At 44.5% G+C, this 27,417-nt stretch overlaps 1 protein-coding gene across 3 annotated transcripts in view; it reads left to right on the top strand.

Moving 5' to 3' along the window:
- Positions 1–27,417, top strand: part of LOC116971177 (coronin-2A-like) — a 128,523-nt gene that overhangs the window by 52,777 nt on the left and 48,329 nt on the right. For 2 of the 3 annotated variants that reach the window (XM_033018135.1, XM_033018132.1), the window contains exon 2: positions 512–639. The exons of the other annotated variant lie outside the window; for it this stretch is intronic. The gene's annotated coding sequence lies outside the window, so the exon portion shown is untranslated. The remainder of the gene's footprint in view (positions 1–511; positions 640–27,417) is intronic. 3 annotated transcript variants of the gene reach the window in all.

Genomic DNA, 27,417 nt, shown 5'->3' with positions numbered 1-27,417 from the left:
GATGATCAGCCATGATCATATTGAATGGCGGTGCAGGCTCGAAGGGCCTACTCCTGCACCTGTTTTCTATGTTTCTATGTGAGTCCTCTCCTCTCTCGATCTTCAGTCCCTAGCTATTACTTGCTCATTTCAGATTGACCCAGTGATTAGAAATTGGTGGTTGATTTGGCTGTCAAGCGGGTTCCCCTCGCACTGGAATTCTTGTGTCCTCTGATTTCGCGAGCAAGCCTGATGCATGTCCTGGATTTCATGCTTGATTACTGACCTGAGAATATTGCTAGACGATCCATCCAGTGTTAAAAGGGCCACTTGTCAGCTCTTTTAAAATAAAATTTCATTTTGATCTTAGAATAATAGACCCGCGTCCTTGAAAATAAACAGATGGAAAGAAAACACTTGCGTAAAAATACCGCTCATGTTAGTGCTGCACATTTAAAACTAAATAGCTGCAAATGTTATTGGAAGGAAATATTTTTGCAGAAACTTGAGAATACCATGTTGCGTATTTTAGGATTCTGGAGCTGATGACATTTGAGAGGAGACGTGTTTAAACCAGTCAACATCCAAAGCCCTTCTCGGTCGCCAGTTCCACTGGGCAGCTGGATTCCTGCAATTCGCTCAACTTGGAACATCTGCAAGGTTTGACTTTCATTTTTATTTTCCTTCCCTCCTTTCTCTGTGAATCAGGTTTTTGCAAATGGTCTATAAACGCTCTTGGCGGCTTGTGATGCCACCTCTCCAGGATTGCCATGTGTCTGTGAGACTAATCTCTGGCCACTGGTGCAAGCAAAGCTGTGTGTGTGTGGGAGGGGGGGGGGGGGGGGGTGATGATAGGGAGGAGGTGTTTGCAATGATGTTATTTTCTTTTCATTTTCCCTGAACTCTGGTTTATTAGTTCTAGATGAATTGGATGTGGGAATAAAGAATCTGTGAAGAATTGACCAGTTCAGCAATGAAGAGCTAATGATGGGGGTAATGTGAACAGGGATGGAATGCCATTGGAAACTTAAGAATTTTGTGCATTTCAACAAACTTGTGTCTCATTCTTCTGAAGTCAAGAGAGTGCAGCTTTGTGTAGGAAGGAATTGCAGATAGACACAAGATGCTGGAGTAACTCAGCGGGACAGGCAGCATCTCTGGAGAGAAGGCATGGGTGACGTTTCGGGTCAAGACCCTTGTTCAGAGTGCAACTTTAGTTTTCTTAACTATGTGACAAATCCTCCATCCCAGGGATCAATCTGGTTAAGGTACACAAAAATGCTGGATAAACTCAGCGGGTGCAGCAGCATCTATGGAGCGAAGGAAATAGGCAACGTTTCGGGCTGAAACCCTTCTTCAGACTGCGGCCCGAAAGGTTGCCTATTTCCTTCGCTCCATAGATGCTGCTGCACCCGCTGAGTTTCTCCAGCATTTTTGTGTACCTTTGATTTTCCAGCATCTGCAGTTCCTTCTTAAACACTTCAATCTGGTTAACCTCCGCTGCAATTCCTCAGTCACAAGTGTCCCCCTCCTTACATAGAAAAATGTAAGACATGGTTGCTTCCAGGCCATGTGTAATCGAGGATGATGCCTCTACACAAATCCTCCAGCAAGAATGGCCGATGTACTGTTTGACTTCCTGATTAATTTCTGTCTTTGTCTTCTAACTTTTGTGAATTTGTGTAGATGAACACTAATACCTTTCAATCGCTGGCCCTTTTTTAAAAAGCATCCTACTATTTTACAATGTTGGATCCTTGCCTATTCACGTAGCCTGGCTCCAATCACTTTCTTTACTGCATCCTTTGCACTGGTCGCATGATTACCCAGTTTTGTTCAAACAAGCTTGGATATATTACAGAAATAAGGAACTGCAGATGCTATAATATATACAAAAAAATAAACAAAATGTTGCAGCGCTCCATGGAGAATATGGATAGGTAACCCTCCTCTGGTCTAAAGGGTTCGATACGGATCATCACCTAACTATGATCTCCAGGGATGCTACTTGACCCGCTGAGTTAATCCAGCACTTTGTGTCATGTTTTAAAAATATATCTTAATCAAGAATGAGACTGTCTTCAGTCACTCCCACTTCAACCCTCTTCCATCAGGCAAGAGGTCCAGAAGCGTGAAAATGCACGCCTCCAGATTCAGTGCCAGTTTCTTCCCAGCAGTTATCAGGCAACTGAACCATCCTATCAAGAACTAGAGAGAGGTCCTGGGCTACCATCTATCCCACTGGAGACCCTCTGACTATCTTTAATGAGACTTTTATGGAATTTATCTTGCACTAAACGTTATTCCCTTTATCATGTACTTTGTGGATGGCCCGATTGTAATCATGTATAGTCTTTCTGCTGATTGGTTAGCACACAACAAAAGCTTTTCACTCAGTGCACATGAAGGTGGCAACGGTGGACAGCGGTAGAGTTGCTGCCTTACAATGGTTGCAGCCCTGGAGACCCGGGTTCGATCCCAGCTACGGGTGCTGTCTGTACAGAGTTTGTACGTTTTCCCCATGACCACGTGGGTTTTCTCCCAGATCTTCGGTTTCCTCCCACACTCGAAAGATGTACAGATATGGAGGTTAATTGGCTTGGTGTATGTGTAAAAAATTGTCCCTAGTGTGTGTAGAATAGTGTTAATGTGCGGGGATCGCTGGTCGGTGTGGACTTGGTGGGCCAAAGGGCCTGTTTCCGTGCCTCTCTAAAACTAAAAACTAAAACATGACAATAAATTAAATTATAAGTAATATGTCACATATTACACTTGATTCCATCGGTCAAATCATCAATGTAGATTATGAATAGTTTAATTTAGAGAAACAGGCCCGTTGCCCCACCGAGTCCACGCCGACCAGCCATCCCCATACACGTGCACTATCCTACACACTAGGAACAATTTACAATCTTTACCGAGGCCAATTAGCATACAAACCTGTATGTCTTTTGAGTGTGGGAGGAAACTGGAGCACATGGAGAAGACCAACTTGGCCACAGGGAGAACGTACGAATTCCGTACGGACAGTACCAGTAGTCAGGATCGAACCCGGGTCTCTGACGTTGTAAGACAGCAACTCTACCGCTGCGCCACCCTGTTGTCTACAAAATAGCTGGTACCCCAACACCATTCCTGAATCTAACCCCACTGATCACGGCTTCCTGATCTGACAATGATTTATGTTTCCCGCTATGTTTTCATTCCGTTAACCAGTCCTCGATTCGTGCCAGTATATTACCCAAATATGGTGATACAAGACATTGCGGATGTTGGAGGCTGGAATAAAAATGAACTCCTCCGGCAGTTTGTTTTTGTTTTATTTCCTCGATACCTTACAAACAGGTTTCTGAAATTTGAAGTCAATGACGGCAAAGATTAGATGTGGATTACAGTTTTTATTGTGGTATCAAGTTATTTTGGCAATTTTTTTTTTTACTTTGGCAGAGCACACATGGAGTCATATTACAGCAGGCTGATTGTGGGGAGGAGTGTTGATTGATGCATCCCACCCAGAGGCACAGGGTACCCCAGCAGGGAAAGAGGCCATTCGGCCATCGTACCCATGCCAGAACCTTGGGAAGAGCTCCCCATTCAGCCTCGCATCCCTGCTTCCTCACCACATCCCTGTATGATCGCCCCTTCAAATATTCATCCAATTCTCTTGCAAAAGTTGCTATTGAATCTATTTCCTTCACCCTTACAGGTACATTTTCCAGATCACATCAACATGCTCTATGTAAATAAATCATTTGTGAACCTTATGGAATTCAATGTTTGAATGTTCTAATCCTAATTCTTTTGCCATTTGACTTAAGATGCGTGTCCTGTTTTTTATGTACAAAATAACTCTTATCCAAAGTGTATGGGTTATTTTAAGATGCAGAGTTTGAGGTCATTAAATGTAAGCCAGGGTTGACAAATTCTTTGAATCAAGTGATTGATTGAATGTTTAATGTCAATGCGATGTATCCGTTCTCTCACCAGCCCTCTGTTGCCAATTTCCTCTCCCCGCTTAATAGTTCTGCTCTGTTCATTCCCTCTGGCCTGCTCTATCTCTCCAGCTCGTTCATGCCCGCTCCTTATCAGCCACTCTCTTTGCCTGCATTTTCACCAGCCCTGCTCTCCCACATCTTCAGCCTCTACTATGTTGCTGCTGATCTGGATCTGAACTTGTACACAGGCTGGATTCTGCTATTGAATTCCTTCCATAAAGCTTCACCTTTTTTTCTGGTTACTACACACGTGACTCAAAGGCCATGAGACTCATTTTGCCATATTTTCATGAGATGGAGGGATTTGTTGTTGAAATCGTAAACCACTGAGAGATAATCCTGCAGGCTTCCAGACCCTGTTCAATTCCAGTGACTTTCTGTGTTGTGGCCGTGAGACTCCTGTGATGCTCAGGCAACTTCTGAGCTTCATTTGTCATGACAGGTGATGTCTTGACAAGTTGACGCATTGTGTAGGAAGTTGCAATTTGTCATGTGCTGAAACGTGATCATCCAAAGGGGAGAGGCCAAGTCTCCTACTGTTTGCTTCCACAAATTTAGCAGTTGTTTTTTCTCTTTCATGTACCAACCCTATTTGAGATCTGGGATCCAGGATTGATTGCCATTTCCAGCTGTTCCCAGCACCAAACGCTCCATGGATCTATTGCGCTATTTAGGCAAGGGAACTGGATCCAGTCAGGGGGCCTTGGCGGAGTTTACTCCCATGGCAACTGTCTCCTTGAATCTGAATTAAATGTAGCTAAGTTTAATTGTCTGCCACTGGCAGTTATTTCTTCAAATGCCTGGCCCGCAGTCATTAAAATTCCCAGTGCAAAGCCATATTGTCTGTATCGCTTGCTACAACATGTTCCTTAAAATCCACTTCTTAGAACATGTTAGTAGCGTTTTTGCCCTGCACTGATCTGCAATTGTGATTTGTTTTACATAAACATCCCAAACTGCGGATGCTGGTAGTCTGAGATAAGAACACAAAATGCTGGAAATACTCAATAGGTCTAGCCACACCTGAGGGAAGAGAAGCCGAGTTAGCATTTTGGGTCAGAGATATTGTCAGGGAAAGGGGTCAGAATTGGGAAGCTGACAAAGGAAGATTGTTATCTGCAGGGACGATGAGGAATAGGGTTGTCTCTAATGAGGGTAAAACTAGGGTGGCCATGGAGATAAGATGCAAACAAGGTTATCTGGTCAATGAATGGATGGGAGCAGTTTGAGAGAGAAATTGTAGATAAAAGAATGAGGAAATTGCAAAATGCAGAGTGGGAAGAACTTGCACAGGAGGTCATTTATCTGTGTTAAGCTGCGATAGCAGTCCCCCCCCCCCCCTCCATAAGGACGAGGAACCATGATGGACAGCTCAACTGAGAGTCAATTTAGAACCACATCCTGAGACATTACTTCAAACCTCTCCACATAACATTAACTGCCAACGTCACTGAAAGGGTTGGGTTCCATTCCCACTTGAGTACTAAACCTAAACTGACCTTACAGCACAGTACAGATGGATCACTACAAGCAGAGGTGATTCAGATCATACTTTAAACCTAAGCACCCTCTTCTCCCTCAGATAGATGTTGAAGATCCCTTGCCACCAATTCATTGTTAACACTGGCACCCTGACCAATACTTATTCCTTGATACATTGACTTTGTGGAACACTTAAAGCAATTTAAAATATTACTGTTCCAGGGTGCATGCTGTACGTCAAAGTGTTTCTTACATTGACGATTCTTCAAAAACCATTGGCTGTAAAGCACAACATATCCGCAAGTATCTCTTTTAGTTTAGAGATACAGTTCGGAAATAAGCCCCCCAGCCCACTGAGTCTGCACCAACCAACGATCACCGCACACTAACACTATCCACACACTAGGGACAATTTTCAAATATACCAAGCCAATTAACCTACAAGCCTAGGTTTATACGTCTTGGGAGTGTGGGAGGGAACAGGAGATCCTGGAGAAAACCCATGCAGGTCACGGGGAGAACGTACAAACTCCAGACAGTTAGCACCCGTATTCAGGTTCGAACCCGGGCCTCTGGCGCTGTAAGGCAGCAACTCTACCGCTGCTCCACCGTACTGCCCTTGTGCCTTGCTCTTCCATTCCTTCATGTTCACTCCTTTTATCTCTTCTGTTCAACTTGCTTTAGTTGCGTGGGTCGACTTGCTGTCCTCACCATCTTTTGTCAATCAGTTTCTTGGGGAAATGTCCTTGAGAAGTAATAATTACATCCTGTGGTGAAACTGACCTGTATTCCATGTATGTAATAATTAGACAGCTTACAAATAACGGAAGGCTTTGGGATTAGACCTGAAACCAAACAGATTGTGTCTCCTGTGGTTAAGAAACATAAGAAAGCAAAATGCCAGGTTTGCAGGATAGGTTCAATGTCAATGGGACATGAGGTTAGAATTACTTGTAACTTCCTTATGATCGAGACCAGACTCCTTACGATCTCCCCCATGACCCATTGTTGTACATGAGTGAAGAAACTCCTGTATACAGACAAGTTGTACAGCAAGTTTAAAGTTACTGCATGCACAGTAATTTTGAAGTTTTAATGAGATGTATCAAAGGTATAGAAATTCATTTGGTGACACTAAACACACAATGCTCCACCTGTATTTTGCACTTCATTTGCAGAATCAGCAGTTCCTAATTTTGTAAACAAAATCCTGCAGCTAACAAGGGCAGCTCAGTGGCATAGCGGTAAGAGTTGCTGCCTCACGGTACCAGGCTCCCAGGTTCCAGCCTGTCCTCGGGTTATGTCTGTGTGGAGTTTGCCCTTTCTCTCTGTGACTACATGGGTTTCCTCCCAGGTCTCTAGTTTCCTCCCACATCCCAAAGAGGTGTGGGTTAATTGGCCTCTGTAAATTGCTCCTAGTTTGCAGTGGGATCACGTAATCAATGGCCAGCGTTGACTTGGTGGGCCAAAGTGCCTGTTTCCACGCTGCATTACTAAAACTAAGTCATTACATTGCTTATTTACTATACATGGCTGTGGATGATTTTCTATCTCAAAGCGTTTTGGCTAGTTGGACAGAGCAAAAACAGAGAGTGGCCTTGTACACAAATAATTTACCAAGAAATTAAATAAGGAATTCTGAGGAAACTTCTTTACCCAGGGAGGAGTGAGAATGTGGAACTTGAGACCACATGGGTTACTTGATGTGAATTGCAGAAGTGCATTTGAAGAGAGGAAAGGTGGAGTTTTGCTGATAAGGGTCGGATGAGGAAAGACGACTGCACACAGGAAAAATCTGTCTACACTCACCTAGAGCGAATGTGCTTGAAGATCCTGTGAACAATCTTGGCACAAAAGTGGAGGAATGAACCCCATTCACTGTACTTGTGCCTTAATCAACACTGTCCTAAACTAATTATCCAGCCTGTAGTTTGTTGCTGTTTGTCCAAATGTCCTGTGTGTAAATTGTGTGGCATGGTTCCCACATGAACTCAATGCATTGCAAAAGAGCTTATCTGCTGCAAACTGTTTTATGACCTTCTCAGACGAACAAAGGTGCCACATGAATACAATTTCTTGAATTTACATTACAGCTGCCAGTCTCGACAGGAGGATGTCTTGTTTGCTGGCTTCTTACACTTGAAGGGTGATCTGTTGTTGTTTTCTCTGTAAATGTGCTCTCTCAAGCACACTAATTGCTTTGAAAATATTAAACATATCTCCACTTGTTTGGAAATATTTAGAGCTTCATAGAGCTACCTCTTGACCCCTCTTCACACCCTCGCAGGCACTTCTTAATATCTAGGAAGTTGGGGTATCATGTTGCAGCTGTACAAATCATTTTTGACATCGCACTTAGAGCATTGGGTGCAGTTCTGGATACAAAGCAATGGGAAGGATGTCATTAAGTTGGAAACGGGGTAGAAGCAATTCACCAGAATGTTATTGGGGCTTGTGGGGTTTGAGTTATAGGGAGAAGCTGAATAAGCAGGAACTTTTTTTTTTTGGAGTGTAGGAGGCTGAGGGGTGACCTTGTTGAAGTACGAAAAAAATCACGAGGGGCATAGATAAAGTGAATGCTCAGTCTTTTTCCTAGGGTGGAGAATTCTAAAACTAGAGAGCATAGGCTTAAAGTGAAAAGGAAGAGATTTAAGTGGGATCTCAGACAGTAGTCATATCAGGAATGAGCTGCCAGAGGAACCTATCAAAGCAGATCCAATTATGACTTTCAGAAGACGTTCAGACAGACATAGATTGTTTAGTTTATTGTCACATACCGAGGTACAGTGAAAAGCTTTTGTTGCATGCTAACCAGTCAGTGGAAGGACTATACATGATTACAATCTAGCAGTCAACAGTGTACAGATACATGACAAATGGAATAACGTTTAGTGCAAGATGAAGTCCAGTAAAGTCTGGTTAAAGGTCTCCAAAGTTAAGGACCTGTTCCACTTGGGCGACCTAAGCTGCGAATTTAGAAGAGTTGTCCCTGGACTCAAACTTGCAGCATGGTCGGCACGAGGTCCTAGGAGGTCGTATGAGGTCGCTGGAACTCTCCTTCATGCACGAGGGAGGTTCCCGCATACTCGCGGCCTCAGCTAGGTCGCGGAAATATTTTTAGGATATTGAAAAATTTTCTGCGAGTAAAATTTGGTCGGCATGGTTCTTTTTAACTTGTAGTGCAGTGGAGTGGGGTCGCTATTTACTTACAGGCACTTGAGGGCAGACGTAGGCAATCTCCTTTGCTGACCGGGCATTTTGATTGGCTCATTGGAGTTTCACCACATAGGAAGACCTATTGCCCACTAAACTTTATTATACTTCTTGAAAGTGTCTCCATTCCTTCTCCTCCCCTTCTGCTCCCCCCTTCTGCCCCCCCTCTCTCCCCCCTTCTCTCCCCCACCCCCCTCCCCTGCGCTCTCTAAAGGATGTACCGTGCTCTGTGGCAGCCGTTTACCTTCCTCTTCATCGCGCAGACAGCGCTTTCCCGCATTCCCTGGCCCCCACCTTCGCTGTGTGTGTGTGTGTGTGTGTGTGTGTGTGTGTGTGTGTGTGTGTGTGTGTGTGTGCGCGTGTGCGTGTGTGAGAGAGTGTGTGCGCGTGCGCGTGCGCGTGTGCGTGTGTGGTCGGTAGATGCAGCTCACGGTTCGGTCGATCCAGCTCGCGGTTTCATCGCGGCCGGTCGATCCAGCTTGAGTCTTTCCAGGCGAGTGCCCTCAAGCTTGAAGGTCGAAGGCACTCTTCTGGACTCATGGATTAGATCGCCCAAGTGGGACAGGCCCTTTAGGCAGGGTTTAAATGGATATGGGACTAGCCCCAAATGCCAACCTGGTCGGCATGGACAAGTAAGGACTATTTCCCAGATGTATAGCTGTATGTCTATGATTCTATGACTCTATGATAACAGTGCCCAGGAATTAAGCTGCCTGTGAAGTCAAATCAAAACTGGTTTTAAAGTATTAGCGCACTGTATCAGCCACTTGCCTGGATATGGCACTGGGCAATTAAAGTTAATCAGCAGCATTACTGTTAATTCAAGAAGCCTTATCAACAGGTTGCTTACAGGCAGTCTAATATTCACTGGGAAATGGAGACCTGGGCGCTGGTTTTCCATGAAATTACAGTGCTTAGTCAGGCACCAGACCTTTCTGTGTCAGGCCGTGTAAGTTGGGAGCTTTCAGTTGTTTCCATCCTTCGATAGCCTGATGTCTATGAACACAATGCACTGATTGTGTGGTATAGAGTCACAATGATACAGCAACAGAAGGAGGCCATTCAGTTCATCTTGTGCGTGCTACCATCTATTCTGGAGTTTGATCAAATTAATCTCTCCCCCTTGTTCTTTTCTCAGAGCTCTGTTTGAAGGTTGCCACTGCATCCATTTGCATTATCTTTTCAGGCATTGCATTCCAGCTCACTACAATTCATGTATTTTTGTTTTAAAAAAAAGTAATTTCCTCATTGCGTTTGGGCCTTTGGCTGTGGCAGCTGAGTAGATATATTGTGGTGGGACTTGACTGCAATGGCAGGGAATAGTGTCTGGACCCTGGTGATCAGAGAATGTATCAGATGAACACGTTTCAAAGTCAAACAATGCTGGAAGTATCTTTAGTTCAAAGTTTGATGAAAAACATACAGAATCAGAGGACAGATGAAGGTAGCCAACACGTGGACTACTAATGTTACTTCAAGAGTTCTGCTAATAGGTACAACCTGTATGTATGGGCGGCATGGTGGCACAGCGGGAGAGTTGCTCCCTTATACATAGGAACATAGAAAATTAGGTGCAGGTGTTGCCATTCGGCCCTTTGAGCCAGCACCGCCATTCAATATGATCATGGCTGATCACCTAAAATCAGTACCTCATTCCTGTTTTCTTCCCGTATTCCTTGATTCCTTTAGCCGTAAGAGCTAAATCTAACTCTCTCTTGAAAACATCCAGTGAATTGGCCTCCACTGCCTTCTGTGACAGAGAACTCCACTGATTCACAACTCTTTGGGTGAAAAGGTTTTTCCTCATCTCAGTCCTAAATGACCTACCCCTTATTCTTACCCCTGGTTCTCGACTTCCCAAATATCGGAAACATTTTTCCTGCATCTAGCCTATCCAGTCCTTTAAGAATTTTATATGTTTCTATAAGATCCCCTCTCCTTCTTCTCAATTGCAGTGAATACAAGCCCAGTCGACCCATTCTTTCATCACATGTCAGTCATGCCGTCCCGAGAATTAAACTGGTGAACCTACGCTGCACTCCCTCAATAGCAATAATGTCCTTCCTCAAATTAGGGAGTGAATTAATGAGGGAAAACTTGCCACTCCAACGCAATCAGCGGCGGCGCTGTTAATGGAAATTAAAAGCAGGTACAACATGAAGAGCTGAGAACTCAAAAAATGGAAAAGACATAGAAGCAATGGGAGCTACATGGGAAACACGGTTCAATTAGAACTCGCACGTTTGAGCGCAAATATTTATATTTAATGGTTTTTATTCGGATTTAATTTCATGCTCATCGTGGTAATGAATTATGGCAACAGAGAATAGAAGTTAGTATTGGTGTTAGTATTAGTTATGGAGTCATAGATTGTGGGATACAGTGTGGAAACAGGCCCCTCGGCCCAACCTGCCGACACCAGCCAACATGCCGCAGCCGCACTGGTCCCACCTGCCCGCATGCGGTCCACATCTCTCCAACCCCATCCCATCCATGCACCTGTCCAACCGTTTCCCAAATGCTGCGATAGACCCTACCTCAACTACCTCCTCTGGCAGCCCATTCCACACACCCACCACCCCCTGCGTGAAAAAGACACCCCTTAGATTCCCACCAAATCCCCTCCCCTCCACCCTGAACCCATGTCCTCTGGTCCCCAATTCCCCCACTCTGGGCAAAAAACTCCGTGCATCTACCCGACCCAATCCTCCCATGATTTTAAGTGCCAGAGACCAGGGTTTGACCCTGACTATGCATGCTTGTGTGTACGGAGTTTGTACGTTCTCCTCGTGACCTGCTTGGGGTTTCTCTGGGATCTCCGGTTTCCTCCCTAACTCCAAAGACGTACATGTTTGTAGGTGAATGGGCTTGGTATAATTGTAAATTGTCCCTAGTGTGTGTGTAGATAGCATTAATTTGTGGGGATTGCTGGTCAGCAAAGGCTCTGTTTCCGTGTTGTATCTCTAAACTAAACTAAACTAAAAATGTCTGAGCAATGAGAATGACTTAAATCTCTGATATCTGATAGTCATGTCTTTAACCTAATGCCTTGAGCACCCTTTCTTGCCTGATGTGGAGAGGATGTTTCCACTAGTGGGAGAGTCTAGGACAGAGGGCACAGCCGCCGAATAAAAGGACGTACCTTTAGAAAGGAGATGTGTAGGAATTTCTTTAGCCAGAGCGTGGTCAATCAGTGTAATGCTTTATCACAGATCTATGGAGGCCAAGTTATTGGGTATTTTGAAAGCAGAGAATAACAGGCTCTTGATTAGTAAAGGTGTCAAAGGTTACAGGGAGAAGGCAGGAGAATGGGGTTGAGAGGGATAGCGATCTCTAGATAGTGGGCATTTCTCTGGAACGTTGGAACTCGTTTAGTTTACTTTATTGTCACATGTACCGAAGTACAATGAAAAGCTTTTGTTGCGTGCTAACCAGTCAACGGAAAGATTACAATCGAGCCATTCACAGTGTGCAGATACATGATCAAGGGGATAATGTGAATAGTGTTTAGTGCAAGATAAAGCCAGTAAAGTCAGATCAAAGATAGTCCGAGGGTCTCCAATGAGGTAATTAGTAGTTCAGGACTGTTCTCTGGTTGTGGTAGGATGGTTCAGTGGCCTGTTAACAGCTCGGACCTGTTAACTGTCCCTGAATCTGGAGGTGTGCGTTTTCACACTTTTGCCCGATGGGAGTGGCCAGGTTATGACTAGCCCTTGATTATGCTGGTGGCGGATAGAAGTATATAAAATTATGAGTGGCATGGATGGTGTAGAGAGCCAGAACCCTTTTCCCAGGGTGGAAATGTCCAACACCAGAAGGCATAGCTATAAGCTGAGTGGTGGAAAGTTTAATAAAGTTGTCTGAAGAAGGGTTTCGACCCGAAACGTTGCCTATTTCCTTAGCTCCATAGATGCTGCCTCACCCGCTGAGTTTCTCCAGCATTTTTATCTACCTTTGAAAGTTTAATGGAGATGTGCGGGACAAGTTTTGTTTTAACACAGGGAGTGATACGATACGATAAAACTTTAATCATCCCCGGAGGGAAATGGGTCTGCCGACAGTCACAACACACAAGGTGCACAAAAACTTGAAATTAAAAGTGAAAACAAAAAGAAAAGACAAGCGACTGTTGTCTGGCTGCCGTGTGCGCAGCGCCTTCACCGGAACAAACGAACGCCGACTAATCCCCTGCGCAGAGGATCCTAAACTAGAGACCTCCCCCCCCCCACCATCCGGACCGGGTGCACCTTTGTTCTCCCACCGTCCCTCATGGCAGTCCCCCCACGCCAGGTGCCCATTGGCTTCCCTTCCCCCCTCACGCTCATCGCCTGCGAAGCCCCACCGCCACTGAGGCTCCCGTTGCCGCCGAGGCCCGCATTGCCACCAAGGCACCGGCTGCTGCCGCCGAGTCTCCCATTGCCAGAGGGGTGGTGGAGGCAGATATGATAGTATCATTTTAAAAACGTTTAGAGAGGCACATGGAAGTGCAGGGAATAGAAGGATATCGATCATGTACAAGCAGATGAGATCAGCTCAACATGGCGTCATGTTCGGTACAAACATTTTGAGCTGAAGGTCCCATTCCTGTGCTGCACTTTTCTACATTCTATGTTCTGACTTACGGATAAATCATCTTACGGACAGTTTTCAGGATCAGAACGCTTGTGGATCAAGGGACTGCCTGTAGTTAGCTTGTTGGCTAATACCATCTGATTAAATGCCTGCAAAGTAGTTAATTGGATACGGTTTTGAAAATATAGGCATGGCCCATGGAGAAATGGTGAGGGAACATAATTTCATGTATATCCCATGCATATTCCCGTCTCACCAAAGGAAGGGAAAGTCGACTGATATTTTAAAGCACATTCACTGCCTGGGACCTGTTCCATCCTGTCTCTTGGATGGGGTGAGGCTCTGTCAGATGACTTCATTGTATGAGCTCACATCTGACAGGTAAGTAAATGAATGCCGGAAGACCATGATAATCTGTCACCGGTCTAGACTTGCCACATCAACAAAATGAAACCATGATTCAGAAAATGAACCACGCAATCATGGGGCAATCTTCCATTCAGCTTGCCAGCCCTCATTGGGTTAGAGGGCAAATAATTTCAGTTTGCAGCCCTTGCCCGGCTGATGAACAAGGAAACGGGTGTGAAGAATAGCGGTGAAGTTAATCCAAGTATGTGTAGGAAGGAACTGCAGATACTGGTTTAAATCGAAGATAGACACAAAAAGCTGGAGTGACTCAGCGGGACATGCACCCTCTCTGGAGAGAAGGAAAGTATCCTGACTTATATCTGTCCCTCAACCAATATCTCCCAGAAGAGAAGTGATCAGTTCATATACCCTGTATTTGTTGAGGAGCTGGGGTGTATGGACACTGCCTAGCACATCTGCCGCATACAGTGGAGATGCTGTGAATTGCATTGGCACACTCTCCGGAGGTGAGAGGCACCACTTAAATGCACAACTCTTTTATTAAGTAAGGTATAACTTGAGCATGGACCTTAGCTGTAAAATAATGTGGCTGCTACTGATATAGTTCTGTATAGAGTACTAATATAGAAAAGATTCAGAAGTAGAGTTTCATTATTAATTATGTAGCTGTGGATTGACTGGGATAGGGACTTTTGAAATTCTACATCAAAATGTAACTCCTTGTAATAATTTCTTATATTTTAGACTTCTGATTTTGTTTCAATTACTAATTTCCCAGAACTTGGCTTGGCATGTGTAGACCCAGCTGTGGCTAACGAGAGGTTAAAGATGGCATTAGATCAAAGGGGAAAGGCTAATAACATTGCTTAAAAGCACAGTAATCCAGAAGGTTTGAGAATGTTTCAGATTAGTGCAACGGAGGACCAACAATTTAATAAGGAAAGAACAAGTAGAATAGGGGAGTAATTGTGTAATCTGTAGATATATACAGTGGGGTTTTTTTGTACACAAGATGGTGCCGGTATGCACATTTAATAAACCTACCTGTCACGTGGCTGGTGAACGAAAGAGCAATGTTTAGCTGTTGAGTGTTGCTGGTACACCGTACCAATGTAACCCGTCACAGCAATAAAGCACTGGATAAATGTAAAGGAAAAGTCAGATAGTCATACACCATGGAAACAGGCCCTTCAGCCCACTCATTCGCTGTCAACAATGGTACTTATCTACACTAATCCCATAAAGATAAAACGTCAGCAAAAGATAATGTGGGTCCATTATAAACTAAGGGAGGAGTAATTATTGGAGAAATAAGGAAACGACTGAGAAATTGAACAAATATTTTATATCCGTCTTTATGGAAGGAGCCATGGAAAACTCTCAAAGTTGACGGAGGGTTTGAGTCCTGGCCCGACGAAAAGAGCACTAGTAGGGGTGCAGCTGGAATATTGTGTACGGGAGATTGACAAAATAAACTGGAGTAGCTCAGCGGAACAGGCAGCATCTCTGGAGACAAGGAATGGGTGACGTTTTGGGTCGACCCTTCTTCAGACTTGACCCGAAACGTCACCCATTCCTTCTCTCCAGAGATGCTGCCTGTCCCGCTGAGTTACTACACCTTTTTGTGTCTATCTTCGGTTTAAACCAGCATCTGCAGTTCCTTCCTACACATATTGTATATGGGTCTGGACTCTCTAAGTAAAGAAGGATATACTCGTGATAGAGGGCGTGCAGGCAAGGTTCGCCAGACTGATTACTGGGGTGGAAGGTGCTTTATCCTGTGAGAGTAAGCAGGCTGGGCCTTACACACTCTCGAATAACAGATGCTTATGGTGTTTCACAAGGCAGATGTGTGGGTGATGTTTTTTCAGGAGGATGGGTTTAGAGGCAGCAGTTGCAGCCTCAAAATAAAGAGTCAGCCAAACAGAATAGAGATGAGGAGAGATTTCTTCCCTCTGACGGTCGTAAATATTTGAACCTCTACACCAAAGAGGATTATGGAGGCTTGGTCACTGAGTTTATCCAAGAATTGATTTTTAGGACATGAGGGGAGTCAGGAGATATGTTGGTCTCATGGCACTAACCTGAAAATCAATGACCTTGCCCTGTTGCCCTGTGTCCTGACTAATATTTATCTAGCATTAAAAATCAATGACCTGGTCTGTGAACTTGTTTGTTTCCTGCACTATAACAGTGGATTTTAATGTTTGCTGATTATCAGCATCAGCTCCAGCCCTGTCCCAGGTTAATTTTCACTCCACTCTCTTAGGCTTTGGAGTTTTACTGCCCTTGTACAGTCTCAAACTGAAACCTCCGCTTAGTATCATTACTACTGGTACAATAGCAAGCCCTCAAACCTGTAAACACAGATGGAGGTTGAAGGTAATGAAAACTCTTCACACCATGGGCCTGCACTCTTCACTCTCAGGAAGATTGTGAGTGTTGAAAAAACAGCATTGGTGGAACGGGAGAGGCCCTTCAGCCCCTCTCCATCTACTTTGCTGTTGGAGGACTTTAACTGTTCACCCTTTGACTCTGTCAACTATTAATAGCTGTGCCTGAAATTACCAATCTGGGAATTTGCTTGCTATTGCCCCTTGCCCTTGCCCCCACCCAGCTCCCCACAAACCCCACACCAACCAGCTGCTGCTGCTTCTTCTCAATCCAGATGTCCTCACTCCTCTACTGCCTGGTCTCAATGTCTGCAAATGCCCCTTGTTCTGTTTTTCCATCATCCCTCCACCTTCTCCTATTCCCACCAAAATGTTCATATCTGCCCTCATCAATTCTGTATTCAGTACAATAGTTCAATTAGATCACTTATTTCCTTATTGCACCTTAACCGTTTAGTGGTGCCAGGACTCCATACCAGCATGTACCGTCACTATTCTGGAGAGATTCCAAGCCCGATGAGTGTAGAATATTGTCACTATTTACCCCTGTGAACCATGATGGTGAATCTGTAATAAGAGTGATCACACTCCCAGCAACAGTCTGAAGAATGGTTTCGGCCTGAAACGTTGCCTATTTCCTTTGCTCCTTAGATGCTGCTACACCCGCTGAGTTTCTCCGGCACTTTTGTCTACACTCCCAGCAACACTCTGTTAAGGTGGTGTTAAAGTGCCATGTTGCAAATCAGTTGTTTGCTTTCTCCCTCCCCTTGGGCTGAGCTTCCTTGAACTAGGGATGTGAACGGTTTAGAATTGTGCAACATACAGCATGGAAAGTGGCCCTTCTGCCCAACTTGCCCAGAGGACCAAGATGCCCCATTTACACTAGTCGCACCGGCCCATATCCCTTTTAAACCTTTCCTGTCCATTTACCTGTCCAAATGTCTTTTAAATGTTGTTGCAGTACCTGTCTCAACTACCTCCCCCAGCAGCTCTTTCCATATACCCACCACCAATGTGTGAAAAAGGTGTTGCTCAGGTTCTTATTAAATCGTTCCTCTCTCACCTTAACCCTATGATTCTATTCTTGATTCCCCTGCACTGGATTCATCAATAAGATCACCTCTCATCCTTCTGTCCTCCAAGGAATAAAACCCTAGCCTGCCTAACCTCTCCCTATAGATTAGACCCTTGTAAATCTTCTCTGCACTCGTTCCAGCCTAAAGTTTAGAAGAATAATATGGATAGGTGGGACTAGTCAGCTTGAGCAAGATGGGCAAAGTACCTGTTTCCATGCAGTATGATTCAACTTTTATGATTAGGAATTAAGTTATTTACAGGTTGTGCTTGCAAAGCACCTATAACGACACTGTAGCATGAGTCGATGTGGTGTCAGAGGTTGACGGTGTCAGAGGCTATGGGGAGCAGGCAGGAGAATGGGGTTAGGAGGGAGAGATAGATCAGCCATGATTGAATGGTGGAGTGGACGATGGGTCAAATGGTCTAATTATGCTCCTATCACTTATGATCTTGATGTTTCAGATTCATTAAGTAGCTAGTCGATGTTTGAAAGCTACTCGCTTTCCGTTCCTTAGCAGCTATCCTTACGACGTGTGCAAATAAGACATGCAGTGACAAACAAACGAACAAGTGACTGTGTCCCAGTGGTTCTTTCTGCAAACCTCAATGAGATATTTGGGTGGCTCTCTGTATCCAACTGCAAGAATTTAATTTGAAGGTGACTACAAAAGATGTTGATGCCTGCCAACTGTGGTCAAATTCGTCTTTGCAACGGTGCCAGGTGTTGCCTTTAAAGATCCGTACTGGCCTCTGGATGTTCTGAAGAGACTTTTCACTTTATCCAAATTGTCACCATGGGTTGACTCAATGGGACTGTGACAATTGATTTGGAAACCTGGAGTCTAAAGTACATCACTGCAGATCAACTTAAATTCAATTCATTAAATAAGTCTGGTCTGAGTATCTGAAATAAAAAGCTAGTCTTGGTAACGGTGATCAGGAAGCTGTTAATCTATTGTAATGTGCACAGTGAGGAGCCACTAGTTTGTCATGAAAATCCATCTGGTTCATTATTTCCTTCAAGAAAGGAAATGGCCTTCAGTCAGTCTGATCCACATGTGACCCACACTCTCAATAACGTGGTAAAAAAACGAACTGCTGGATCAACGTGGCGTGTCAAGCAGCCCATGTGGAGGCAAAGGGAAGGTTGATCTTTTGGGTCGAGAACCTGCATCAGGACTGAGAGTAGAGGGTAGATAGACGGTGTGTAGAAGTGAGAGGCTGTGGTGAGACGGAGTATTGTAGGTGATAGGTGGAATCACATGAACTAGGGAGATGGTGGACAGATGGAACCAGGAGGGGGAGGGGGAAGCGGAGTGTTAATATAGCTCAGCATGGGTGGAAATAGATAAGGGAATAAATTAGGCATTAGGGAACTAGGTGGGGGAGAGTAGAGACAGTAGTGGTAGATGAAATTGGGTGATCTATTTCCATCTATATACGAGCCTCTGTTTCATCCTTCACCACTTGGCTCCATCTACCCACCATCTCCACCCCCCTCCAATCTAGAGCCACCTATCACCACTGCCTTGGTCTTGCCCCTTGCTCTCACTTCTGTATATGTACTGGCTGTCATCTTCCCTCTATACTCTTGATGAAGGAAATGCATCTTATCTTCCCTCTATCATCTGTATATGTACTGGCCATGGACAGACAACATTTGGGTCGGGACCATTCTTAAGATTGATTGATTGTTGTACTGTTCTATGTTTAGTGGTGGAAGGACCCTAAGCCGATTAATGAGTATCTATGAATATGACTGTCATATTGGGTGGGGCAGGTTCAATGGATGATCTGGTCTTATCCTGTTTAGCAATTTTTGTAGCATGACAAATCGGGTTGAATTTCCTCAGGCGTACCAACTTGTGACTAGCACCGTGAATAATTGCCTGCTACTCAGTATTTATGAATGTAACAGATTTTACCAGATTAGGCTCAAAAATGTTAAATTCCATTGTAGGTTAGTATTAGAAATCCATGTGCATGGATGGAAGCGTGCTGAAGCATGCTACTTACTCCAGAGGTAGTCGCAGCAAAACTCAGGAGTGCCCTAGGCCTGGGGCGGCACAGTGTTGCAGCTGTCCCACGGTTCCCAGCTTCAATTCAGACCTTGCTGTCTGTATGGAGTTTGCACGTTCTCCCACGACTGTGAGGATTGGATTTCCTCTGGGCAAACTGGTATCCTCGCAAGACCCACAGGCATGCAGTTTGTTTGGGTAATTGGCCACTGTAAATTGCCCCGAGTGTAGGTGACCAGTGGAAGAATTTGGATTGTGGTTTATGTTAATGGGCCTGTGTGAGAGAGTAAATGACAGTGAAATAAATGCGGGGATGGGATTGCTCTGTGAGCAGGCACATGCTCAATGGGCAAAATGGCCTCGTCAGTCACAAGGAAATGTATATAAAACACAGAGAGGATCTGGTGGGAAGAGAAATCCCACTGGTGAATTTTTGGAGTAGTATAAGTCAACCTAGAAATTGGTCACAGTCATGTTCCTGCCTAGAAATGAATGATTTTCAGATACATTCTGCTGAGAAACAGCACTGGGCAGTTTGTTGTCTAGATCTATATATTTTATGGACAAGGCAGAGATTACAATGTTAAACATTTACTTGCAATATGGTTATCATATTAATTGCACTTACTGTTGCAAAGACACTGATTAATACAGACTTGTGCAAACACAGGATTGAAATGCTGGAACCAATAAAGATTTGATTTGCTTTACTCAGTATATCATTTCATACATTCATGTTGTAAAGGGATTGTGAACCTCTCATAAAGCTATTATATTCACATGGATCGGATGTGATAACCACAAATTTTATACAAAGGCAAACTGCAGTCAGTGTTGAAATAAATACAGAAGATGTAAATATTGGGCAAATGAACAAACAACATTAGTTTACCTTTGTACAACATATTTGGGGCATGGTAAAAAGGTATTCTATTACTTCATGAGAGCTATATCAAATGGCAGAAACCATACCACTCAAGAGGGTGTTTGGACAGGTATACGTAAACTTGGCTAAAGGGCATTTTTAGGTAAAGAAGTATAGAAGAGATGAGAGGCAAAAAGGTTTTGGAAGGGAATTCTAAAGCTGATAGCAGATAGTTGAAGGGACAGCCACAAATATAAAATCTATGATGAGTATTGCAGATACCACATAAGGTTGTTGGATTGTAGATAATTACAGGTATAAGGATGACTAATAACATGAAACAACTTGGGGGAGGAGAATTTAAAAATCAACGATTTGTCTAACTAGGGCCCTGTCCTGGTCTGAACGTTGGGTCATAATAATTTCATGATCATAGGTTACAGGAGCAGAATTAGGCCATTCGGCCTATCAAGTCTAAACCGCCATTCAATCATGGCTGATCTATCTTTCCCTCTCAACCCCATTCTCCTGCCTTCTCCCCACAACACCCTTACTAATCAAAAATCTATCAATCTCTGTCTTAAATATATCAATTGACTTTGCCTCCACAGCCTTCTGTGACAATGAATTCCACATATATACCAACCTCTGACTAAAGAAATTCCTCCTCATCTCCTTCCTAAAGGTAATGGGGCTCATTCTGAGATTGGCTGTGGTCAGGAGATATTTGGATGAGATCTGCTTTGCAAAGAGGAGAATGATAGAATTCAACCAAGAGAACATTGGAGTGACCAAGGCACAGATAAGGATTGGAGGAGAAGATGAGCTGGGTTGTTGTTGTTGTTGTTGTTGTTGTTGTTGTTGTTGTTGTTTGAACTTCGTAGTTGAAGAAGACCATGACTTCAGCGTTTTTGTTTGTGGGTCCAGAGGTGACTGGTGAGACCGATCCAGGCCCGGAAGGTTTGCCCGCATATGGGACACAGTTGGGTGGGTGCTGCAGTAGAAGTTGAAGTGACTCGAGCCTTGCGCGCGGTGCATTTCCTCTGAGCTTCTGCGGTGCACTTCTTCTCAGCTGCACGCGCTCCTGTGGTGATCTTGTTTCGCCAAGTTGAGCTGGGTTAGAGCTTGTTGATATTGCAGAGGTGGAAATGTGGTCTTAATGATGGCATAAATGAGGAAGGGGTGACTTGGGGCGGTTGACTATTGATGATTGGAGGAGAATAGAGTAACAGGAAAGATACATGATAGCGCAAAATTAAAACATAAAAAGGGATGGTGTTCCAAAGAAGGTTGCAATAAAGGAGCAAGTAAAGGAAGAAATAATGGATTTTAGATGTATAAATGGCAACAGCAGAATAATTAAGTGCAGAAGTTTCTGATGTGCTTTTTGGACAATTAAAATTATTTACCAGAGCATCCAAATGGGATTTACATTTATGATAAATGTTATCTGTGAATAGTGATGAGACGGGAGCTGCTAACAGTCTTATGCGTGGAAAGCACCCGGAAAAACCCCACACGGTCACAGGGAGAATGTGCAAATTTTGTACATACAGCACCCATAGTCAGGATCAAACCTGGGTCTCTGGCGTAGTCAGGCAGCAACTCTACCATTGCGCCACTGTGCTACGAGGAAACTGGAGCACCCGGTGGAAGTGCATGCATGTGGTCATGGGAAGAATGTGTAAATTCCAGATGGCACCAGGATCAAACAGGGTTGCTGGAGTGGTGAGGCTAATTGCACCATTGTGACTGGACCTTAGAGATACAGAGTGGAAATAGGCCCTTTGGCCAACCATGCCCGGGCCGACCAGTGATCCCCATACATAGAACATAGAAATATAGAAAATAGGTGCAGGAGTAGGCCATTCGGCCCTTTGAGCCTGCACCGTCATTCAATATTGATGGCTCTGTAGCTGAGTCCTTCATCGTGGTGAAGGTTGCAATCTTCCACCCCTTGACTTGACCTGACTTGACTTGACATTATCCTACACACTAGGAACAATTTACAATTTTTACCAAAGCTAATTAACCTACAAACCTGTATGCCTTTGGAGTGTGGGAGGAAACCAGAGCACCCTTAGAAAACCCACATGATCACAGGGAAAATGTACAAATTCCATAAACACAGCACCCATAGTCAGGATCGAACCCGGGTCTCCGGCCCTGTAAGGCAGCAACTCTAACGCTGCGCCACTGTGCCGCCTTGTGCCGTCCATTTGGTTTGCTCACTGCATAGGTTCTTGCATAGGATGGATCTCACCAAGGATAATAGTAAGATTAAACGAGAATTTACCAGTTTGAAGTTTGATCTGTATTTTATGAGGAGTTACGATGAGGGATTATGTGAAGAGCTCGCTCAGCACGCATGCGCGGCATACTTCAAAGCAGCGGTGTAGAATCACAGATAGACACAGTTATTGAAATAAACATAGTAAAGAAAAAGAGACATCAGTTATCAGTTTGACCCATATTATTGAGGGTGGGAACGGAGGGCACGTAATCCCTCATCGTAACTCCTCATAAAATACAGATCAAACTTCAAACTGGTAAGTTCTCATTTAATCTTACTATTTTACTTTGGAGTCACGTGAGTGACTACGTGAAGATTTTAAAGCTCTGTGATTTCAAACCGTGTAACAGTTATTATTTCACTCACTGCCGAAGTCCTTGAGGGAGGAAGTGTGTTATCGTAATCAACCAATGAATCTGTTTGTAGAAAAACATAATGGTATTTTTTAACAATAACAACAAAGAAATTAAATTGCTCCCCTGGGCTTAAATTAAATATTTGCAGTCTGTAAAATATTTTCTGCAAATAAAGCAGGTTTTGCCAACGGCTTATTATAAAAAATTCTGAACGGTCTTTCCCCCGACCATCCTGCTGTAGCCAGGATGTGGTCTATAGGCACGTCCATTCTTTTGGCCGTCGACGTGGATGCTGCCCTGGTGGAGTGAGATTTGTACATGTGTAGTGTTTATCCCAGCAGCTTTTAGTACCTGCTTGAGCCATCTCGAAATGGTTTGGCTCGTCACCCGACCATAAGGTTTTTTATGACTGACCCACAAGGCTTTTCCACCGCCTTGAATATTTTTGGTTGTGTCTATGTAGGACAGTAGGTGGGTCATGGCACATAACCGTGGTTCTGGCGGTGTTCCTGGTCTGCTCTGTTTGATCAGTCCCTGGATAATGGGACTGATCTGGTCTGGAGCTGTGAGCATGCTGTCCAGTCGCAATAGGTGTAGTGACTGGGCCCTCTGTGCAGATACAAGTGCCATCAACATGAGTGTTTTAAGCATAGATTGTTCCAGGTTGAGGGATCTGGCTGGTGGCCATCCCCTGAGGTATGTCAGGACCACACTGACAACCCACATATGGGTGTACCTTGGTCTAGGGGGTTAGAGTTGTAAATACCCTTCATTAGCTTGACCACCAGCGGGTGGGACCCCATGGCCTGTTGTCCTGGAGCTTGTTTTAAAATAGACAGACAGGGCACTTCTAGCTGTGTTGATGGCTCTGTAGCTGAGTCCTTCATCGTGGTGAAGGTTCGCCAGGAATTCCAGTACGTTGGTAACTGTAGCGGTTGAGTAGGTGGTCCCTGTATCCAAGCAGTACTTCTCCCATTTTTTTGATGCTGGACAAGTACTGTTTTTTAATGGATGTTCGGAGGGATGCTGACATGGTGTCGACGGTTTGTTATGATAATCCCAGTCCCAGAAGTGGTCTGTGCAGAATCTGCAACCCAGGAGTTTGATTTTTTCATGGCACGGGTGGCTTATGCCCGACACTGGGTGTTAATAACTCTGGGTCACTGGGGAATACCATCGGAGTTTCAACAACCATGTCATGGAGTATTGGGAACCATGGCTGCGTAGGCCAGTCAGGTATTATCAAAATACCTGAAGCAGAGTCCATTTGTATTTTGCATAGTACCCGACTGATGAGGCAGAAGGGAGGAAATGCATAGAAGAAGAATTTCCCCAATCCAGCGCGAACGCATCTACCGCTGCTGCCTCAGGGTCTGGTTCCCAAGCGACATACATAGGTACCTGGTGATTTAGCCTTGATGCAAATAAATCGATATCTGGCGTGCCATATTGCTTGATAACTTTTGCAAATTTTTTGGGGTTTAACATCCATTCGATGTTGTCATTTAATTTACATGACCTGGTGTCTGCCACTGTATTTAGCTTACCTGGCAGGTAAGTTGCTGATAGCCAAATATGTCTTTCGACACACCATTGCCAAATTGTGTTGACCAACTTGTCGCATGATAACGATTTTATGCCGCCCATATGGTTAATGTAGGCCACCACCGTAGTATTATCTATTTGTAACCGTACATGCAAGTGATGCATATTTGATGCATATGCTTTTAAACCATAAAAGGCACCCAACATCTCTAGATAATTAATGCCCAGTGTAAGTAGTAATGATGACTCTGGGTTAGTCCATCTACCACCTGTGCTGGAGATGGAGTTAGTTGCTCCCCAGCCTTGAGCACTGGCATCTGTTTGGATAACTAATGTAGGGTTAGTGATGATAATAGGGCTGAAACTATGCCAAACGTTTTTTGCCCACCACTGTAGTTCTGATATTGATTCAGTGGGTAACTTCATGACACGATCATAATGACCTGCATGTCGTTTTGGTGCCTGTACCTTTGCTCTTTGTAAGTTTTGATAGTGCAAAGGTCCGAATCATTAAATTGTTGCATGATTGTGCCAATTCAACTGTTTTGTCTTTTGGCAATGTTACAGTCATGTAGACTAAATTAATTGTGAAGCCCAAGTAGTCCATGATTGTGGATGGCTTCAACTTAGATTTATCTGGATGTAAGACAATCCCAGGGTTTCGAACAACTGTTTGGTAGCTGATACAGCTGACATAGTCAATTCCATGGTCTTGCCTACTATTAAGATATCATCAAGATATGCCATGACAATATGTTTTTGTCTTCTTAATATTGCCAGAGCTGGTTTTAGTATCTTGGTGAATAATCTTAGGGCTGATGTTAATCCATTGGGTAACGCTTTAAACTGCCATAGCTGCCCCATCCAGGTAAATTTCAGGTATCTGCAATGATCCTTGTGAATGGTACTGAATAGTAAGCATCTTTAAGATCAATGCTTGCCATGAAGTATCCTTTGGAAATTAGTTGTTTGGCAGTAACAAACGTTTCCATTTTGAAATGTATATACTTAACAAACATATTTAGTGAAGTTAAGTCAATGATGATGCGACATCCACCATCTTTTTTGGGTTTAGTGAATATATTTGATACGAATTCCAAGGGTTCATGTTTTGTCTTTTCAATTATACCCTTTGTAATTAGTTTCACCAGTTCAGCTTGTCCCTCGCGTTTTTCTTTAACTGAGAGGGAAAATACCCTCTGGGGTGAATGTTGAACTGGTGGCAATTTTTCTAGTATGAATTGTATTTTGTATCCACTAATGCCATTGAGTATATACTGGTCACTCGTGATAGACTCCCGTGCTTCTTTAAACAGGTGTAATCTCCCCCCTGTTAGTATTAAGCCCCTACTTTCTATACGCTGGTAGGAACCAGACCCACCTACCTCCATCCATGGTTATGGGTATTTCTTCTGTTTTCTCCCGGTCCAACGAGTCTTGCACGTTGTCTGACGTGGCGGTGATGTTGGGGGGTGGCGCATTTTCTATGGGGTCCGCTCTGGGCCCTGGTCTAAAGAAGACCTCCGGTGATAGAATGCGGACCCTGAGCTTTCACCAGTCCCATATGGTAGACGTCGACTGGTGGACGTGGTGGGGTGCTGCCGCTTGGGAATTATTGTTTTTGGTTTGCTCATCCCGGGGCCTGCCCTCATGAGACCAAAAGTTTTTGAGGCCTCTTCCATATCCTTCATTTGCTTTGTGAGGTTTTTGCCAAAGAGCAATGGGTCTGGCTCAGTGGCTGGGGTTTTGCACAACCCCGCAAATTTAGGATTTATGGCAGGTCTTATGATTTGTTTACGAAGGTTGTGGTCATCGGAACGAGCAAATGATGTGATGGCTGACGTCAGGAGCCTGAGGATCCGCTGCAGTTTTAGCTCCTGGTTCCGAATTTTTGCCCCAACGTGCCCCCAGTTTTGGCTGTTTACAGCCGGCACTTTAAGGGACTCACAGTTCTCTGGAGCTGGATACGTTTCTAAGGCCTCATTGACCACCTGCTCCTGTAGGGGCCTGTTGGAGAGGTGGTTAATGCTGGCCGCTAGTTTGGCCTTTAACGGCCTTCCTGCACGTGGGGCTGCCACGTAGCGGTCCACCACACCCAGCAGCTCTTCCTGTTCCTGCACCCCTTGCATACTCCCGACATCTTCAGCCAGCGTCCCCTCTTCTTGACCAGCCCAGTCCTGGTCACCAAAGCTACCCTCGGGTAAGGAGGAAGCAATGGACAGTGCACAAGACACTGTGGAGGGAGTGCCTGAACTCCTCCTGCGAGAGCGCCCCTCACGCAGCGCCTGACTCCCGATGCGGCCGCTGTTGCACTGCTGAACGCAATGCCGCGCATGCGTGCTGAGCGGGCTCTTCACGTAGTCATTCACGTGACTCCGAAGTAAAATTCACAAGCGTTGATTGTCTCTCCCATACTTGGAGGATCCTTGGCTTTGGATGGACAGAAGAAATCATCAGGAGCTGACACAACCCAACCTGATAAACAGCAAATGTGTAGATATGAGAGATTGTGCTTTGCTAAACCTAGATGTGGTTTTGTGTTGAAGCTCTGAGAGTTCAGGGGAGACAGTGTAACAGTTGGCATGCAAGTATCTGGAATGAACTACCAGAGGAGGTGGTGGAAATTGAAATTGCAGTGTTTCAGAGACATAGAGGCCGACACTTATAAGCAAGGTATTGAATGTGGACAAATTAGATTAGTGTAGATGGACAAAAAGCTTGGAGACACAAGAGACCTCATCTGCCAGAATCCTGAGCTGCGAGGGTCTGAAGAAGAGCCCTGACCAAAACATTGCCTGTCCATTCCCTCCCCAGATGCTGCCTGATCCGCTGAGTTCCCCCAGCAATGTGTGTGTCGCTCAAGATTCCAGCAGTCTCATGGGTCTCTAAAAAAACATTATCCTGGCCAGCATTTATTCCAAGGTAAACCTCACCGGCAACGGATGATTTGGGCAGTCTGTTGTAACTTGCTCTGAGCTAATTCTCTCTTTAAATCGAAGCAGCAACCACAGTTGAAATGTAGCAAAAAACAAACTGCTGGAGGAACTCTGAGCGGAGGAAAACTTCTTCAAAGCGGGCATGCCGTTTGCAGTGGAGTAGCAAAATGAAGACATGAGAGACTGCAGATGCTGACATTTGCAGCAAATGACAAACTGCTGCAGGAACTTGGTGTTTCTTCAGCAGCCTGCATTTTGATCCTGGTTTCAGCACCTGCATGTCTACAGTTGAAATGCATTTCATTGACTTGAAGGTGTTGTGGA

Source organism: Amblyraja radiata, chromosome 3 (genome assembly GCF_010909765.2).
Source record: "Amblyraja radiata isolate CabotCenter1 chromosome 3, sAmbRad1.1.pri, whole genome shotgun sequence".
In the NCBI taxonomy this organism is placed as follows: Eukaryota; Metazoa; Chordata; class Chondrichthyes; order Rajiformes; family Rajidae; genus Amblyraja; species Amblyraja radiata.
This window is presented reverse-complemented; position numbering and strand designations above follow the sequence as displayed.